The sequence below is a fragment of the Gymnoscopelus braueri genome (assembly GCF_963280865.1).
Source record: "Gymnoscopelus braueri genome assembly, chromosome: 22".
Lineage (NCBI taxonomy): Eukaryota > Metazoa > Chordata > Actinopteri > Myctophiformes > Myctophidae > Gymnoscopelus > Gymnoscopelus braueri.
This window is the reverse complement of record NC_137624.1, coordinates 17119927-17133704: the sequence shown is the minus strand read 5'-3', so window position 1 is coordinate 17133704 and position 13778 is coordinate 17119927. Positions and strand designations below refer to the sequence as shown.

General features: G+C 42.9%; 1 protein-coding gene and 1 pseudogene across 6 annotated transcripts in view; both read left to right on the top strand.

The window, feature by feature from the left end:
- vav2 (vav 2 guanine nucleotide exchange factor) overlaps window positions 1-13778 on the top strand; it is a 328621-nt gene that overhangs the window by 28857 nt on the left and 285986 nt on the right. The window lies entirely within an intron of this gene.
- Window positions 3044-3927, top strand: LOC308078081 (small ribosomal subunit protein uS2-like; annotated as a pseudogene). The gene has a single exon. The product of its transcript is annotated as a small ribosomal subunit protein uS2-like (transcript).

Sequence of the window (13778 nt, the reverse complement as noted above, 5' to 3'; positions counted from 1 at the left end):
TCTAACACCTCCTTCAGTGAATATATATATATATATACAAGCCCCCCCAGATCTGCCAAAAATAACATGTTATTTTTTATGTTTTTTCACCACTTGTGAGAGCGCTGGGCTCTAATGATGACAATTTCAAGCCACTTTTGTCTGGGAGCAGCACAGCCTCAGGAGAAATCTAGCTGGGATTTTAAGGCCATGACACACTAAGATGACATCGGCCAAAAAGCTGTCTTTGAGCGTCTGTGGCCAGCAATTCTTTTTCTTTTTTTTACGGTGTGTCCTGTGCTGATGGCGGTAGTCTGCCATTATTGGCAGGCTTTCACCCCAATGAGCATGTTGAATTGTGGTAGAGGAGGTCATGGGCGAGGAGAGAGAGCTCTCCATTTGGCTGTTCAGCTCGAGCAAATGTGAGCACGAGAATTGAAACAGAAGTGAGCAGCAAGCCAATGAAAAGGAGAGAAAGATGGTGCACACGGACTCTTGTTTGTTTTTGTCTTCTCAAGTGTGGTGCCCTGAATTAACCCCACCGAGCATATTTTGAGAATATATCAAACTGATAACCTTTGAAAAATTATGAAAAGTTGTGCAAATATTCGAATCATTCGACATTTGTAACTCAAATCTTTGCTTCTGGGGGTTCCTGGAACAAAAATATTTTACAAATATATAATCCAAGATTTTGCCACGAATTGTCACGATTTTTCAAAAATAGCAGATCTACAAGCTCATAGAGCGGCACTGTGCGGCACGCTATGAGCTTGTATATCTGCTGTTTTTGAATAGCCAAAGAAATCTAAAAATGACACACGGATGCATTCCCGGTCTTAATGGGTTAAAGAACGACTTAACTCTCTCAGTGCCAGGCCCCGAGTTTTAGGGTTATACCCTCAGTTCCAGAACGAGAAATCCCGAGTTAAATTTTTTTTTTTTTTGTGGAAAAAAATGTTCAGAACCCAAGATATCATTATCTGAGGATTTGCAGCTCCATCCACTCTTTGTTTAACCTATAACTGAAAAAGGCTGTATCTCGCTTCCTAAGCACTTTTTTTTTATTTGAAAAAAAAAATGAAAAAAGTTGGCAAAGTTCGCAATATTTTTTTAATTTCATTGGCACTGAAAGAGTTAATGCACAAAAAATATATATATATATTTTGTTATATAGTGCCAAATCACTAGTCGTCAAGACACTTTACAAGGAAAAGCAGGTCAAGACCATACTCTACCGAGACCCAACATTCCCCCATGAGCAAGCACTTGGTGAATATTTTGTTCCATTTGTATCTAAAACTCCCCTTTAACTGGAAGAAACCTCGAGCAGAACCAGGGTCCGAGTGGGTGGCCATCCGTTTTGCCTGTTTGGGTTGAGAGAAGGTGGGGGGGAGCACACAAAATGCACAGCAACAAGAATAATAAAAAACAATATCGATAACTATAATAACAGTCCGACCGCAGGCATACTCCATGAAAAACCCTCGATCCACACTGCCTCTGGGTCCTCCGATCACAATCCAAGGAAGCCTGTGAGAGTAAGCAGAAAAACTCTGGAGAAGTCCAGAAGTGCATTGATGAGACATGAATGCATGCAGATGGAGAGTGAGAGGAGAGGAGCTCAGTGAGTCATTGGAAGTCCCCCAGCAGCCTATAGCAGCATAACTATTCCCTGAAGCCGATTCTACAAAATGTCTCCTAAATCCCAACAGTATTCTGAAAAAAACGTGCGTTTCTATATCAGTGGTCCTCAATCTTTTTCATGTCAAGGACCCCCAAAATGATATGTATTTGGCCGCCGACCCCCATCTCAAAATATTTTGTTCCAGGGACCCCCCAGAAGTAAAGATTTTAGTAAAAAAAAAATCGCATTAAAAGAATATATATATTCAAAGATTTGCACACATTTTCACGATTTTTCAAAAATAGCAGATCTACAAGCTCGTAGTGCCGCGCTATGAGCTGGTATATCTGCTATTTTTGAATAGCCAAAGTGTAAAATAATGCTTTTTTGCTCGAATAAAAAAAATGACACGGATGCGTTCCAGGTCTTAAAGGGTTAACACAGCAAGTTAACCTGCTGCAGTTTGCGCCAGCAATTCAGTAATAACCGCCTGCACACCAGTAGTGGATAAACGCATACAGTAGCTTACGCCTAGTATCAGTGGAGTCAGTCATATCAGTGGAGCTCATGTTCTGCCAGGCCGGGGTGACCTACCCCAAACACACAGACGCAATGCACTCATTGTCTACTTGATCAAAGTACCATGACAGTTCTGACTAAGATCATCAAGTTGACCGGACTAACCGACTATGCATCCATTCAATTATAACGTATCACATCGTCAATACCGGTCTCAAGGCCCTTCGTTTTATTTAGAAATTTAACCGGAGGATAAGCCCCTTGAGATGCAGCATCTCGTTTTCCTCAAACTCGAGTGGAGTTCCAGGAGGCGAAGTAGGTCTGGTCTGCTGCAGATCACGCATATTTCCCTGGCCCACTTAAAGGAGTACTTTACCCCCCTAAAATCTTTTCTCTATATTATATTCAGCGAAAAAGCAGTGTTTTATGATGATAGAAAAAAAGGCATTTTCGGGTGAAGTACTCCTTTAAGGTCTGATCAATGAATCCAAACTGTTTTTTATTTCAGTGGAAAAGAGAACAGCAGAGAGAGATCATGTAGGTCACACAGAACCCCTGGCAGTGATTAGCTTTCCGTTAGCATTAGCTGTTCTGGCTGGAAAGTGTCATCGAAATTCAGTGGATCCAGTGCCATTAAGAGTGCTAAGTGCTCTGACAATGGGTATTGCGTAATCAGAGGGGCGTGCGTTGCGTTCCCAGCGGGCATCGCCCAGGTACAATCACAAATTCAGGACATCTAGATGAACCGCAAGGGCGCCTGTGCAAATCGGCATTGTTAGGCAATGCTGACAATGGCATGTGTTACGTGTGACAACAGACCAGAGCTCTGGTCAGGCTATATAAGGTATTGAGAAAGACATATGCCTGCTTTTGACCGTGTTGTCGGATTTTGATACAGTGCTCAACAACTTAGTCACCATGTCCGGAGGTCTGGATGTCCTTCAGTTGAAGCAGGATGACGTGCGGAAGTTCCTGTCCGCTTCCACCCACCTGGGAGAACACAGCGTGGACTTCCAGATGGAGCGGTACATCTACAAGAGAAAGAGCGATGGCGTGCATATCATCAACCTGGGGAAGACCTGGGAGAAGCTGCTGTTGGCCGCCAGGGCCATCGTCGCCATCGAGAACCCGGCGGACGTCTGCGTCATATCGTCAAGAAGCACCGGGCAGAGGGCCGTGTTGAAGTTTGCTTCCGCCACCGGCGCCACCACCGTCAAAGGCAGTTTCACCAACGGGACCTTCACCAATCACCAGGCTTGTTCGGACTTCACGGAGCCCCGCCTTCTGATCGTGACGGACCCGCGCGACGACTGTCACATGCTGACCGAAGCCTCCTACGTCAACATCCCCACCATCGCTCTGTGCAACACCGACTCCCCGCTCAGATACGTGGACATCGCCATCCCCTGCAACAACAAGAGCCACCACTCCGTGGGTCTGATGTGGTGGATGTTGACCCGGGAGGTGCTCCGGTTCAAGGGCGCCATCTCCAGGGAGCACCCCTGGGCCGTCATGCCCGATCTCTACTTCTACAGGGACCCCGAGGAGATCGAGAAGGAGGAGCAGCAGGCCGAGGCCGAGAAGGCCGTCGTCAAGGAGGAATTCCGGGGGGAGTGGTCCGCCCCGGCCGTCGAGGTGACCGACTGGCCCGAGGGGGGTGCGGCTAGTCCGTCTGTGCCCGTCCAGCAGTTCCCCGCTGCCGACGCTCCCGCCAAGCTGCCCACGGGCGAGGTGTTCTCCGAGGACTGGAGTGCCCAGCCCGCTACGGAGGACTAGCCTGCTCCGCTGCTCCCACCGCCTAGTCGTCTGATTGGGGCAGTGCCACGGCCAGTGTTGGCAGATTCTGTGAGAGAAACAAGCAACCAGGTCTAGGAAAACCAGCCCAAAAGAAGCGACTATGGGCCACATGAGCACTTTAACATGTACAGTACATCAGCTATTTGAAAATAGCAGATCTACAAGCTCACAACGCGTCGCATCGCGACGCGTTGTGAGCTTGTAGATCAGTTATTTTCAAATAAAATGTTGCCGGGAAATTATAATAAGCAGATCTGGCAACCCTGGCCACGGCTAGAAGAACAAGAGCAAAACGAAACAAGATGGGGTTCTAATAATGGCGTTGGGTTCATGTGGATCTCGGACTTCATGTGGCCGGTCTACGGCTCATCTATGACGTACGACTACTCCACATTTGGGCATGGTTTCAGCACGTGCCGTCGAGATAATCCGTTCCATAGTTATGGGCAGTTGAATGTGGCTTGTTTTCGCCAAAAAGCAACAGAAAGCAGAGGAGGATGGATACTAAACGACAACCAGCTTCATTTTGTTGTGATCAAGGGATTTCTGGTTGTACTCATCATCATCATCATCATCATCATTCACAGGCTGCGGAAGAGCGCCCTCTATCGTAAACCACAAAAAAACACCACGACGAGAATCTCGTCATTGGCAGTCAATGAGTTAAGGGGAATTAACAATGTTCAGGGAGGGGGGTGCCTGCATATCATGCAAACTTAAAGTATTCCCAATGAAATAAACTAGCTATAATATCAATATAGTATCTAATAAACCTAATATAATACAGTGGTGTTAGGCTTTCAATGAAGTGAGTCCCGGGACTCACTGGTGGTCATTTGAATGAGTCCCACTAATCTTAGATTAGATGTTGGCCTATTTTTTTTTTAAATATATTTTTGGAGCTTTTTCTGTCTTTATTGATAGGATAGTAGACTGACAGGAAACGGGGAGAGAGCCGGCCACCCGCTGTCAGGCTGGATTATCAGCCTAGGTGCCCAGATGGTTACGCCAACTGTCCGGGCCGATTTTGACCTATTTGACAGTGCAGAAGCATAATTGCCTTGATGCATATAACATTAATGAGCGTCAGCTGGACACAGACACACACACCTCTGCAGTGCTCTAAACTGAAAGTCTAATTTCTCTCCAAAAGCCCTTGAATATGATTAAGTATTACTGTGAATTATGGTAAGCTCACATTTCATATCACACACACACACCATACAGTAAGAAATCCTGTAAATTATTAAAAGAAAAAAGTGTGTGTGTGTGTGTGTGTGTGTGTAAAAAAATATGATAAATCTTTTTATTATTCTCTATTGGCTGAGTAGCCAATTATCCTTTCCACTTTTTCTCCCAATTCAGTTGATTGTAGCTTTAACTTGGATTGAACACTGCACTAAGACTGTAAAGAAAAGAAAAATAAAACTTTTTAAACAAATTCAAATTCAGCCAAACCTTTGGGTGCTCTTGAAGCGTCCTGCGCTACTGCTGTTGAACTAGGGCAGAGGAAGTGAGGACAGAGCACTGTTTGTTTATAGGGCATTTTCAGACGTACACATGCAGCTGGAATTGGAGAATCATACTGGGGCGAACATTTTTTTTTCATGACGCTCCAGCTCTGGGGAAACCCCCTCATGTAACTGCGGTCATTGGTAAATATAGAGAAAAGGCCTCGGCTGGTATTTCAATTGAAATGATGTGGTGACACTGTTACAGCAGAACTGTAACCAATATTGTGCATTACTTCATGTCTCATAATGACGGCGAGTTTGAGTCTTCTTCGTAGTCAATTTTCCTTTTTTTCCCCTCTACTTTTAGAGTAGTATTTCTACACCCTTTTCTCCAATTTAGTCATTGTGCCAGTTAACCCTCCCTACACCCCTGTGCCACCAGAACATTCGATTCATACTTGTTTGTGGTGTCGCGTGCTGAACATTAACCCATTAAGACCTGGAACGCATCTGTGTCACTTTTTGATTTGAGCTAAAAAGCATTATTTTACACTTTTCTGCTATTCAAAAATAGCAGATATACAAGCTCATGCTTCTGGGAGGTTCCTGGAACAACATATTTTGAGATGGGGGGGGGGGGGGGGGTCCGTGGCCAAATACATATCATTTTGGGGGTCCTTGACATGAAAAAGATTGAGCACCACTGATATAGAAACCATACGTTGTTCAGAATACTGTTGGGATTTAGGAGACTTCGGCTTCAGTTCTTAATGGGTTAAATTATCTACAAAGTCACAATGCGTCACATCTGCTATTATTTTGGCGTGCAACACCAGCGCACAACTAAATATAAACTGAGCATAATACTTGTCATTTTGCATTGATTCGAAGCTAAGTCGCTGGAAACGACGAACCTTCACGCGATTCTCGTGAAATATTCCCACTGGTGGCAACGCGTCCCGTCTGAATTCAACATTCTGGAGTAGACAGAAGGCATTGAGTGGATTAGATGAGGTTTTTTGTGTGAGATATGATGAGATCAGGGAGTTCACGTTTGGCAATTGTGGTTGTTTAAATTGAGGTTAGCACATACACACAGTCACGCCTAGAGGAGAAGCCTGCTCTCTAGCTCCCTCAACTATCACCGTGACAACAACGCCCACAGTGTTTACAATTAGCATTCAGTCCATCACTGATTAGTGACCGAGTGTGTAGTGGACCGCAGAGACATGCTCTCTCACTCTCACACACACACACACACACACAGCGGGGGGGGGGGGGGCATACACACCAGGCAGGCACACACACACACACATGCAAGCATTGGATTACCGGGTTGATTTATCCTCTTCCATGGCATTTTGTGAAGGGTGCCATATATTCACGATAAAGCAGGTTTGTGTAGTCTATAAACTAAATCAGGCAGAAACTATTTGAGGCTGGCTTCGTATTTTGTGCCACAATGGACTTTATTAAAGCATTTTGCTCTGGTTTATTGCTTTGCCAGTCCTCCCTCTCTCCCTCTCTCTCTCTCATACACAGAAACACGTGCACACATGTGCAAAGTAAACACACACACAAACAGGCTCACGTAAACACACACGCACGCACGCACGCACAGAGAGAGACAGACAAACAAAGGCAGACATACAGGTACACACATGCACAAATTGCAGGATATAACCGATTATATTTACATTGGGTTTTTGGATAAGAGGTGGGTAGCACCATTAGAGAGATGGATAGTCCAGGAAGTGAGTGGAGCTTTTATCACAAAGCGAAAGCCGCTTGTGAAAAATGAGCCGTGTCTGTCTGTCCCCGAAGCCCGCCCACCCCCCCCACACACACACACACACGCACTCTCTCTCTCTCTCTCGTGCTCGCTCTATCGCTCTCTTGTCCGTTTGGACACTTTGCATAAGCTTGTTCCTGGGTGTGGCGCATGCAGAGCGCCGCTCTTGTCACGCCTGTGCGCTGCTCAGGCTGTTTCCTCTCTCTGGCAGATGGAAAAAAGCTGTTCTGTTTATCACGCTAAACCTTCACCACCACCACCACCATACCTCAGAGACTTCATCATCCTCGTATCTCTACCGCCTCATATGGGGGGGTTCACCAGGCCCTGGATTTGCGGCCGGCTGCCAGCTCCATCGCATCCTTAACCCTTTCAGTCCGGGAACGCATACCGTGTCATTTTTTCGATTTCTTTGGGCTATTAAAAAATAGCAGATCTACAAGCTCGTAGCTTGTACAGTAGATCTGCTATTTTTGAGGGAGCAATTCGTGAAAATGTGTGTAAATCTTATATATATATATATATATATATATATATATATATATATATATATATATATATATATATATATATATATTACACACTTTTAACTCAAATCTTTGCTTCTGGGGGTCCCTGGAACAAGATATTTTTAGATTGTGAGGGTCTGTGGCTAAATACATATCATTTTGGGGGTCCTTGACATGACAAAGTTTGAGAACCACTGATATGTATAGCAACATACGTTTTACTGATTTAGAAGACATTTGTAGAATCCCCAGAAGAAAGGATTTGAGATAAAAAATGTTCGCTTTAAAAAATATAGTGTACATATTCAAAGACTTGCCCACAATAGCAGATCTGCCGCGCTACGAGCTTGTAGATCTGCTATTTTTGAATAGCTAAGTATAAAATAATGGTTAAATTGAGTTCCCGGGTTTTAATGGGTTAACATCTCCTGTGTATGTGTGTGGACATGTATTTATATTCTTACTGCGTATATCTACGAGCGTGTTTGCCCACCTTTTGTGTGCAAGTGTGTGTGTGTGTGTGTGTGTGTGTGAGGTTATCACTCCAGTCCTTATCTGCTCATTTGCATTATCTGGGCACAGCAGCTGTATTGTGCTGTGACTGACTGGTATAAGTGAGATGTAAGTGTTATTATTCCACATGGTTGGTTAAGGTGAGGGCCAGCAGGGAAGGACATGGAAAACCCACACTATATTGTCATGGATCAGAGATCAGTGATTGGCTACTACCCGTTGACGGAGGGAAAACGGGGGCACAGGAGAATGCCAGGCACAAAAGCATTTACCTCGCCCTGAGGCTTTGATGGCTGAATTGTGAAATGTGTATGCGTTTGTTTTATACCTCAGACCTTTCATTTTTATCGAAACCCCATTCACATGGGAAGAGCTGTTAATGTATTGCATTTCTCTTGTGCCTATAGTACAGTATGTACAATGTGTTCACCAGCCACAACAAGAAACACCTTCCTTAAAGGAGTAGTTCACCCAAATCAATTACACAGCCCATGAAGCATTGAATTCATGGAGATTTTTATTAGCTTAGGAATGGGAAAAAAAAAAATCTCTCTGAGTGATTGATAGAAAAATAAGTCATTTTTTGGGTGAATTCAGACATGGGGGGTCATCAATCAAGCTGGTAACATGCCTTGCTCAATGGCATCTTGCTGATGCTGATCAGTGTTTCCTAAACATAGGGTCAAGACCCTTTTTTTAACGTTGTGGGCCAGTTTTTGGGCGGTGTAGCCGCCCCTATAAGTGGGGTTGGGACACCTCATTAGTACACCCTTCGCTGTACTGTGATTGGCTCATAATTAGTACACCCCTAGCATTAGTACACCCCTAGCTGTACTGTGATTGGCTGACTCTATTCAGCACTGTGATTGGCTAGCGAGACACATGATGAAACTAATAACCTATAAATAGGACTATGCACTTAAAAAAAACACTTTTTTTTAAAGTGAGCTTCCATCACTGTGATGACCACACCGCCCACTTCACACTGGGTGTGATTTTTATTATGGGTTGTTTGTGACGTGAATAATTTTTTTTAAATGACCCCCCCCCCCCCCCCCACACACACACACTCTCACAAAAAAATATTACATTTCAAAAATAGTTAAATTAGCCAGCATTGTGAGCTTGTACGTCTGATATTTTCACCGTTTTTGAAATGGGGCTTAAAGGGCAAGACCACTTTGGTAGAGGTTTGGGTTGTGTAGTTACCTTGCCATGATGTAACTACAAAGGTGGGCAAGAAATAAAAAATAATTGCTCCATTGATTAGAAATTGATAATTCAAAATATGCTCCTCATTGACTTGCATTGTACGGTAAAACAGCTCTCAAAGTCACTCTTTTAGCACAAAAACGAACGCAAACAAAGTTGATTCAGACAATATAGAACATCACCAAACCCAGTACTGTTTTTTTTTTTAAATAAAAATGTCAACTTCCTGTTGATTTGCCATTTTTAATAAGTAGAAAACGTTTGTTTGGGTTCATTTATGTGCTAAAAGAGTGACTTTGAGAGCAGTTTTACCGTACAATGTAAGTCAATGAGGAGCATATTTTGAATTATCAATTTCTAATCAATGGAGCAATTATTTTTGATTTCTTGCCCACCTTTGGAGTTACATCATGGCAAGGTAACTACTCAACCCAAACCTCTACTAAAGTGGTCTTACCCTTTTAAGTGGTTAAATCCATAATGTATTTTTTGCACGTTTAGGAGACACCACATGTCTCTTTTGGGTCTCCAGCTGAACAAGTTTGGGAACCCCTGCTGTACATGAAGGGGGGAGAGAATTATTTATTCATCATTTTCCCAAAGTAGATTACCACAGCCCAGGGATTTGAACTGGCAGCCCAATCCTCTTAACCTCGACTTTACTCTTCCTCTCCTCAAATGAGAGCAAATTATATGGTTGATCCTTATAGGCTTGCATTTGTTGCTGGTGTTGATCCACCAACCTGTCAATGTGTGTATTGATAAGTCTGGGAGAAGCTTCTGGCCTGGGGTATCTCTCTGTATTGATCAACCTGTTGAATAGACACCGTTGTTGCTGCTACTGCTAGCAGGGAAATTCTATAGAGTAGTTGGGAGGAGAGCGAGAGCAATCTATTTGTTCTTTAGCTTGGTATTTACCCTCTATTCAATCTGGGAACCTATCGTCAAATAAAAAGGAAAAACTGCGCCCTCTTTAGTTTTTTTTACCTTTGATTTGACTCTGGGGGGAGTGATTAAGTAGACCTATGCTGACTGGAAACCGGGTTTTTGGTCTGCCCTCCACTTCCGGTGATGCGCCTATGTTTTCATTCCCACTAACAATATTTCTCCACGGAACACTAACACCATTTCTCCCAAAGAACATGGATTGTTTTGGTTATAAGCCCCCTTGTTTCTATGATGAAAGAGCAAGTTAAAATGTTACTAACTTTCCGTGGTTTTTGTCGGCTCCGAGGACGCTATCGTTAAATGAGTTTGGGTTTGTTTCCAGTGGGAAGCGAGCCGCACAGATGTAAATCCCGCCCACTACTATTTGATTGGGTAAAGCACGGCCTGCTTCCTGATCTGAAGGCACGCCCACTTAGTAGGCTAACGCGCACGCGTCCTGAACGGGGCTCCCGACAGATTCGGTAGCGCAGGAGGAGGATGAACAGAATTCTTCAGGTAGAGTCAAGTGTGTTATGTAAAATACATCGTGTTATTCCCACCAAACAAAACAAATGTTGAAACATTTGAAAAAACAGCAGGGCAGCCTTTTTAGTTTTGGTTCATGAAGAGGTTTTTTCTGTCTTTTTTCTTGGCCACGGCTTTAGACACATTTTTCATTTTTTAGCTAATTGAAATCAGAGCAGAGGCTCAATTGTCTGCAGGCCTGAGTCAAGCCCCCACGTTGTTGTTCTTCTTCTTACATGGAAAGTTTCAGTAAGATTAACCCATTCAATCCCGGGAACGCATCTGTGGCATTTTAAGATTTATTTGGGCTATTAAAAAATAGCAGATCTGCAAGCTCGTAGCGTGGCACCGAGTGCCGCGCTACGAGCTTGCAGATCTGCTATTTTTGAAAAGTCGTGAAAATGTGTGCAAATCTTTGAATATATATATATACACCATTTTTAACTCAAATCTTTCCTTCTGGGAGTCCCTGGAACCACATATTTTCAGATGGGGGTCCGTGGACAAATACATATCATTTTGGGGGTCCTTGACATGAAAAAGTTTGAGAACCACTGATATATAGCAACATACGTTTTTTAAAAAAAGAAAAAACTGTTAGGATTTAGAAGACATTTGTAGAATCCCCCAGAAGCAAGGATTTGAGTTACAAATGTTTGCTTGAAAAAAATTTATATATTGAAAAGATTTGCACAAATGTTCACGATTTTTCGAAAAATAGCAGATCTACAAGCTCGTAGCGCGGCACTCGGTGCTGCGCTACGAGCTTGCAGATCTGCTATTTTTGAATAGCCCAAATAAATCTTAAAAAATTACACAGATGCGTTCCCGGTCTAAATGGGTTAACTCTCCCACTCCAGTCGCTCTCAGTCTCAGCTAAAGCAAAGCCATATTGTTAATGGGGACAGTTAGGGCTGCTCTGTATCTCCTCACGTCCTTGGCCTACTACGACTGTCATCTTTGCTCACGTCCCTGTTTGAGGCCCACGCGGGATGACCGTCTCATCCTATCCGTTACCAGCGAGCCACCGTGGACCACTTGTCCACGTGGAGCTGTTGTGTTCCTGTGTGTCGGAGCCTTTCTGTCTCACTTTCTCTCTATCTCTCTCTTCCCCTGTTTACTCTCGCTCTCTCTCCCAGTGGTGTAAAGTAACTAAGTACATTTACTCAAGTACTGTACTTATTACCTTATTGGAGTATTTCCAATTGTCTATACTTTTACTACTTTTACTTCTACTCCACTCAGAGACAAATATTGTACTTTTACTCCACTACAATTATTTGAAAACTTTAGGTACTAGTTACTTTGCAGATATAAATTATGACATTATAAAACATACATTAACCACGTTAGCCCTATTTTATACATATGCTATTTGAAAATAGCCGATCTACAAGCTCAGCTTGTAGATCGGATAGATATTTTCAAACATTTTAGTACTTTCACTTTTGGTACTTTCTGCACTTTCCACAACATCCTCTTTCCTAAGTACATTTTTATACCAATATAGTAAATAAAAGTGGTTGTGCTGACGTGACGATAAGTATTGAATTATCCTACATGTGATGCATGCTAAATCATTTTTTTTACCTTGCTGCCTGTACCTATCTCAGTGGCAAGTGTCCTTGTAACCGTACAGAAACGATTGAAGTGACTAGAAAAAAGTGTCCTTCGGGCGTTTGGCCAAATTGACCCCTTCCTACGTGAAAGCCTCCCCGTGTTTGAATGAGTGACAATAGACGGAGCAGGTCCTTCTAAACAATGTTGTCAGCTATTCCCTCCTCATCTCCCAAAAGACTTTAACACTGCTGGTTGTCTGTCCCCTGGAGACGTTTTCTTTTCTTTTTTTCTAACCTATCATAGGTACTTATCGTTGTGTTGCTGCCCAGTGGTGGAAAAAGTACTCAATTTCTTTACTCAAGTAAAAGTATCAATACTGCAATACTCTTGTTACAAGTAAAAGTCCGGAATTCTAAATTTACTTGAGTAAAAGTACCAAAAGTAGAAAGTACCCATTGTGCAGAATGTCACATTTCACAAGTTTTCAAATGTGTAAAATGTATAAAAATATTTTGAAAATAGCAGATCTACAAGCTCACAATGCGTCGTGACGCATTGTGAGCTTGTAGATTGGCTATTTTCAAATGGCCAAAATGTATTTAGGGCTGAAGTGAGTAATGTATGTTTTGTAATAATAATCAAAGTCTACAAAGTAACTAGTAACTAACGTTTTCAAATAATTGTTGTGTAAAAGTTGTAAAAGTACAATATTTGCCTCTGAGACGTAGTGGAGTAGAAATAAAAGTACTGAAAATTGGAAATACTCCAGTAAAGTAAAAATACCTCAAAATCGTACTTAAGTACAGTACTTGAGTAAATGCACTTATTTACTTTACACCACTGTTGCTGCCCATGAGTGAACACAACCTGAGGCAGTATATAGCTTGAGGAACCGAACAGAACGGGGCGCCACGTCTCCATTGAACTCAATGGACGCCCTGTTCCATTCGGTCACCCTATTACTTTGAATGGTTTCGTCAAGCTCGATTGAGGGGAACGGGAATTATCGTTCTTTTCACTAAAAAAAGTTTAGCTGTCTTCATAGCTGTCCGACATGACATTGTGCGTGCTTGGTCTGACACTCGATGCGCTTGTGATGTTGTTTTATTCCCACAATTAATCTGTCAACAACATACCATACTCCTCCTCCCTCTGTACATGCTGTCCCTCATTGCTGTTGCACGCCGGCATGACGGTCAGAACATTAACCCATTAAGACCTGAAGCCGATTCTACAAAATGTCTTCTAAATCCTAACAGTTTTTTGAAAAAACGTATGTTACTATGTCACTGGTTCTCAAACTTTTTCATGTCAAGGACCCCCAAAAATTATATGTATTTGGCCACCGACCCGCATCTCAAAAT